The sequence below is a fragment of the Amphiura filiformis genome, chromosome 2, assembly GCF_039555335.1.
Source record: "Amphiura filiformis chromosome 2, Afil_fr2py, whole genome shotgun sequence".
NCBI classification, from domain to species: Eukaryota; Metazoa; Echinodermata; class Ophiuroidea; order Amphilepidida; family Amphiuridae; genus Amphiura; species Amphiura filiformis.
Window position 1 is genome coordinate 96959247 of NC_092629.1, and position 6840 is coordinate 96966086.

Consider the following 6840-nt stretch of genomic DNA (forward strand, 5'->3'; position numbering starts at 1 on the left):
GACAACATCACTTCTCGGACGTTGATCTCAATTTGTAGAGTTAAGCTTTTGCAACCAACATTTTAAAGTCAGCCTAAGCCTAGCATAAGCTGCTGGTTAGTGAGGAACTGTGTCTTAGAGATTGTGATGTATGACCCGGGTGTTTGACTTGCTTGACATCTTTATGTGTGACCTATATAAAAGTTTTATGGTTTTGTGAATCGTCTGGCAACCCAAAATTCAAACCTGGAATGTGAAAAAATTATACGTTTCACACGATCGTTTATGCTGGCATGCTGTTCTAAGGAATATACATCAAGTTGCTCATCAAAAGGAACTATTTGCATCTGTTTCTTTCAGTTCTACCAAACAAAGGTAAGATTGTATTTTATTATTACTATATTTGCATTAAACATGTTAAAGCGTGTATGTTTTTAGTCAATTTAATCAGTGAAGTTTTAAGTACAATGAGTAACATATGGTATCCACAATATAATGACGGTTGATGTAATTTGAATTCGAGGAAAGTCTTTAAAAGCTGAGGACTTAAGATGTTTTTAATAGGATATTGTTTTTCTAATTATTTACCATTCTTGACTTAAAAGTATGTTGTAAGGTTTGATGATATTCATGGTTTAATTCCGTATTGGTACTACTAAATAAAATACTTGTATGTTCGTGATGCATTCGTATAGCTGGCCTATTCGTCGTGATTGAAAGCTTTATAAAATTGCAATCTCAAAATTGAAATAGATCGGCGATGTTGTCAGAATCGAAAGGCCGTGCCTACAATTAATTATTTGATTGAAATTCAAGGTGGTTTATTGACTTGAGTTTTGTCTTGTTTGTCAAATTGTTATACCTATTTCATAAGTCTATCTGACATAATGTGTTAGATGAGTATTAGATTAGCATGACACTCATGACACTCGATCATCAGATCGTCGGACAACTTAGTAGGCCTACCTGATTTAATTACAAGTAGGCTATATTATTATTCTCATCTATATCATGTATATTTACACAGGCAAATTCCTGAAAGTAGTAAGAGAAGTCATCAAGTATAAAAACAGAACACGTGAGAAGTAACATTATTAATTACAAGTGCAAAAAAGAGTGGCCGTGGTTACCCAATATGTAAGCAATATGTGATTAATAGGGAGTATTTAGCGCCCAAAACCTCATAATTTGAATAATTACTTTAAAGTCAGGCAGAAGGGTTTACTGGAAATCCATTGAAATGATTATCATGTTGCCGGTTATTGCACCCAGAGGTGTATTTTGTGCACCCAGAACTTCACCTGTACCACCTCAGTCTTGACCTATGTTCTGGGTTAGTCACAAACTCCAAGTCCATGGTTAAAAACAACAGATGGTATGACCTATAAATCATATATTACCCAGAGAAGTTCAAGTACGCTAATTTTTGCCCTAAACAATGGAATGTTGGAATATTTATGAAATGATTGCAAATGAATAATGATGTATATTGATTGCTTGGAAGTGGAACACATTTGTTTTTATTTTTAGTGTAATTAATTAGGTTTGTGTTGCCTGAAAGCACTGAATTAAAAAAATCAAAGAGATCGATGACCAGTACGATTCTTTAGCCCTAGGTATGCATGCATAAGAGTTCAAAATGATTAAAAACAACAAGTAGAATTTTTTTGCTGTAAATTAAGACCAAAATCAAGTTCATGTAGCCCCTGTAGTCATTAATTTATTCAAGTTACACATGCGAAACGCCCTGTTCCCATAGACTCTGTGTGCTCCTCTTCCCCATCCTTCCCTCACAACTTTCGATCAACCACACATCTCCAGTAGTTGAAAAGCTACATTGTTCATATTTACAGGGTTGTTCCTAGTAGCAAACACAAAAACGTTTTTAAAACGTTTTAAATAAGTTATATTTTGGGTTTTGGTTCCGGTAAAAATGTTTTAATAACATTAAAATGTCGGGTTATATAAAGGTCATGAAATCGTTTTAAAACGTTTTGTATGAAAACACACTACAACAATATTTTAAAAATGTTTTCGAAATGTCATTGTAAACTATTTTTTACAAACATTTTTGGCCAAATATTTTGTCAACACTTAAATAACATTATGTTAAAATATTTGCACCCGCAAACACAGAAATGTTCTTAAAATGTTTTTTACAAAACGTTTTAATAACATTTAAATGTCGGGTTATATAAAGGTCGTGAAAACATTTTTAAAACGTTATTGTAAATATTTTGGGCAAACATTTTTTGCAAAATATTTTTTCAACCTCAAAATAACATTCTGTTTCGAATGATTTGTACCAAGTTTTCAAAAATGTTTTTGGAATGTTATTAAAACGTTTTTATACCCTTTATATAACCCGACATTTAAATGTTTTTTGTAAAACATTTGTGTTTGCTGTGCAGTAAATTACCAACAAATGTTATTTAATGTTAAGAAAACGTTTTACACCATTAATGTACCCTTTATATAACCCGACATTTAAACGTTTTCCGACAACCTTTTATAACCTTTTGCGAATGATGTCGAAAACGTTTTGTGTTTGCTGGGTTACTAATGTTAGTGGTGTTTTAGCTTTCAAATGACACCAAAACAAACTATGACATTTTATCAATTAAACAGATCACAATTTAAAAATACATAACCCACTACCCTGTTTGGGTGGCGACTGGGAAAACGCATATCCATTAGTATTAGATTACCATCTCTTGTAATCTTAGTTGTTCTCCTTCGTATAAAGTTTTAAAAGCAAGACAATTACTTATTTTGTACATGTAACATGTCATAAAATCATATAGGCCTTAAGGTCTGGCAACTGCTGGTTCAGAAGTTCAAGATATTGTCCTTCGTTCTGTTGAAACATTTTTCGATGTGCTAAGAACATTGTCGAAAAATATCCATATTCCATATTTTGCAACATTGAAGTTTATCATTTGTTTAAAGAGTGATAGAGTTACGCAATCTGCTGTTTAGTTAGTTATCAATTAGAACTTTGTAAAGAAACATGACAAGATAGCTTTTGATTGTACCTGATTGAAATACAAAAAAACTATGTCAATATTTTGGTGCACTCTTAAGGGATCTAAAATGAGCGTTTATTGCGTTTCGACAGTATTTTTGAGGGACATGAGAGCACCTCAGACCTATCTGAATACGAAGCATGTCTTTCTGATATCAAATATTTTCATTTTTTGAAAATCACAATATAATACAAATTTTATGACAAATTATAAAAATTGATATAAATTCAAATTTTTGATATATAACAATCCTCGAAGTAAATTATATAAATCTAATGACATATTCTTAAAGTGTATGTAGCAGGGAGGAAAAGCCGACGGTCAATTGAAAATTTTGACCTTTCATATTGAAGATATGGATTTTTTCCCAAAAGACTTTTTTGTGTGTTTTGGGAAAAAATCCATATCTTCAATACGAAAGGTCAAAATTTTCAATTGATCGTCGGCTTTTCATCCCACCTACATACACTTTAAGTATAAATCATCAGATTTGTAAAGTTTACTTCAAGTACTGTTAAATATCAAAAATATCAATTTTAATGATTTGCCATAAAATATGTATTACATTGCGAATTTCAAAAATCCAAATTATTGATATCAGAAGGACATTCTTCGTATTCAGAATGCAATTCGATATGTCTGATGTGCTCTAATGTCCCACAATAAATACTGTCCAAACGTTCATACCCCAAGCCCTTAACTATAAGTTTTGCTTTTTGCAAAACATGCACATGAGGGCCGCATGTGGTTTTATATTAAAACTCCACTCAGCCAAAAATATTTCTATATACATGTATTTTAATATAGGAATATCGAATAGACACGAGAGGTTCTTTAAATATTTTAATATTTCTCAGGAACTGTCATTTTATACCAAACAATCATAACCTGTGCAAAATGTTCCCTTGCCTCCACCCTATACTAGCTTTAAAAACAAAATTATGAATTAAGATGCAATTTTCGTGTGTTCAAAAGTACACAATATGAAATTGTGGTTGATTTACACAATTGAAGTACTAATAATCATGATCATTTATAAATAGGCCATAATTCAAAATAGGCCTATGTTTGACATTTTGCACTTGCGATGAAAATCACAATAACTTTATTCAGTTGTGGGTCAAAGTATCACAAGATACCGAACCATCAACAACGGCAACATTTCATAAACGATATTGACTTCCAAATTCCATGCGATAATGCATTAAAATATTTAGCTTTGATTCATATGTCTTTATTCCAGATACGACACCTTAGTCTTGTTGGAGGACATGATCTCAACGAAACCATCAGGAGGATGATGAGGAAGCTGGGAACGAACAATTTGTGGTCCTCCTACAGTGTATAGGGAGAAAAGGCAAGCTGAGCATTAAAGATAGCCCTTTCAAGTTTCTACAAAGTTATCGTCAGTAAGTTTCATAGGCCCAAGATACAATCTATGATTAACATAATATGTCAAATCACGCAGGCCTTTCCTTTTGGGTGAGAAAACAGATCCATAAGCTTCCATAGAGCTAAGATCGGCTAAGCCTAAACAGAATGCATATAATTTGTCATGCTGTCTGAACCAATCATAGTGGGTGTAATATACTCATATTCTGTGACTATAAAATTAAAATATGGATATTTAAATCTGTTCCCTAAATCGGACATACGTTTCCAACTTGGTTTTTTTTTGTTGTTATTTTAGATTATGTGTGTATACTTTATTCATAAACTTATCAAATAAAAATATTTCCCATAAGACCACAGACCGCACGCATGGTAACACGTCGACATGTAGGCTTTTGGAAAATCCTAATATTGAGATACAGACCGTTTATTTTGATAAAGGAGTTTAATTTAATACTGAACTCATATCATTTCCACCTTTCTATAGAAGCTTGCATGAAGAATCATCCTCAAGCTAAGGAGGTTGAGATAGAGAAGGGACTTGGAGATTATCTGAAAAGAACACCAAATCTTCCAGGTGGAAAAAAGTATAAAGTAAGTTCAAATATCATTGCTGAAATGCCAAATTCATTTATTTAATTCATGTAGGCCTAAAACAATGTCTAGGGATTATAATATAAGCACTCATTCTAGACACCACCTTGTCCTCTATTTGTAAACACGTTTAAATGCTAAACATGTTTAGGAATTAATATGTCTTAATGTGTTTAGATATTAAACATATGATGTTTTGAAATTTGACATTGGTGTTTAGGTTTTAAACGTATTTACAAATTGAGGACAAAAAAAGTGTTCAATCTCTAGACACTGTTTTTGCAGTGTATACTATGTTTCTGTATCTGAATATCAAAAGTGCATAAATATTGTTCGTTGAATGTAAAATGAAAAAATATCGCATATCGCACAGCTCATTTTCTTTTAAAAATAATGTTTAAAAAATAATAAAGCATAGCACAAAGCTATTTTACCAAATGTATCTGAGACATACTTTTTTGTCCTTACATTTCACACACCTACGTGATGTTTCTTTCTCTATGGAGCATTTTTGTTTATTTTCACTTCTCTTAGGTTCAGTAGGGGCACCATGCCCCCTCCCCACACACACACCCACGCGCGCATTATGATTTCGTTATGGTTTATACAGACCTTGAAAATTACTCAGAATTAATGATACTGATAATATAAATAAGTTGTCTGGATATCTAAGGGTGACCATAACCTGATAGTATTTTTTATTCATAGAATTTCTTATGCCTATTTATATATATTTTGTCATGGCTGCTATTTTAGTGAGCTGATAGATTTAAGGGAATCGGGTTTCAGTTCAATTTAAAAATGATGTTTCCCAAAATGATGATCATGCTTATAAATAGATTGTTTTCCATTTTATTATCTATAGAAAGCTGGGAATGTGGATGCAGCGGTACCTGTAGGGGAATTGGAGGATGATGAGCGCGGCGAAAATGAACGTGGCTCCCAACAGGAAGAGGAAGAACAAGACTAGGGGACACATTGAAACTGAAGACCACAGGCACTGTACTGGTAAACATGCTAGTTTTACAACATTGTCGGACAAGGTGCTCACTGTCTATTGAAGTATATATTCGATAAATATAAGGTTTAAGTTTAAAATAGCTGTGATTATATATCAGACTTTTATTTTAAAACATTTCTCATAAGCATGTTAAGATGTTTTTGTTTCTGGCGAAGTGACGTCCTAATCGGATTAACTACCATAGCAATAGATGAATACAATTGTTGAATAGATCGCTCTGCACTACAGCAGGTTGCACTCATCACCTGTCTTCAATCATATAATAGATTGAATACAATACCGCTCTTTTCAAACAGGCTAATCTTACAGGTGCAAGTGATTAGCATTTCTTTGACATAATATATGGTTCAATGCATCGGTACCGCATGGACGTTGTAGGCATACAGGGGATACAGTCAAAATTTTATTCATCTATTGCTATGGTAGTTAATCCGACTAACTACGTCACTTCACCAGTGTATTTAATAGCTCCATGATAATCACACTAGTATTCGCTGAGTGCGTTTCCACAATCGCTGATTTATATTAAGCCTTTTTGAGTATGGCGGGCACAAAGAGGGAGTACTTTGATTTGGGTAATCTTTTGTATGCTGAAAGAAAGCATACACAAGATTACCCAAATAAAAGTACACCATCTCCATTTGTGCCCGTCATACTTCAAAAAGCCTTATTGTTGCAGCGTCGAGGTCCGTTCAAACTACGCCGCAATGCAGTGCGATGCGGTACCGATAAATCGATTACTTTTTGCCTCAACTCAACGCTACTCGTCGCATTTCCAAGTTAAAATGTATTGAACTTCATTTATTGAAGTATTCTGCAGTGCGGCAC

The 6840-nt window shown here is 33.2% G+C and overlaps 1 long non-coding RNA gene across 1 annotated transcript; it reads left to right on the forward strand.

The window, feature by feature from the left end:
- Window positions 1–238: 238 nt before the first annotated feature.
- LOC140137750 (uncharacterized) lies at window positions 239–6403 on the forward strand. The gene is made up of 4 exons (XR_011856893.1): window positions 239–354; window positions 4249–4414; window positions 4885–4991; window positions 5857–6403. It is a non-coding gene; the product is annotated as an uncharacterized lncRNA (long non-coding RNA).
- The last annotated feature ends 437 nt before the right edge of the window (window positions 6404–6840 follow it).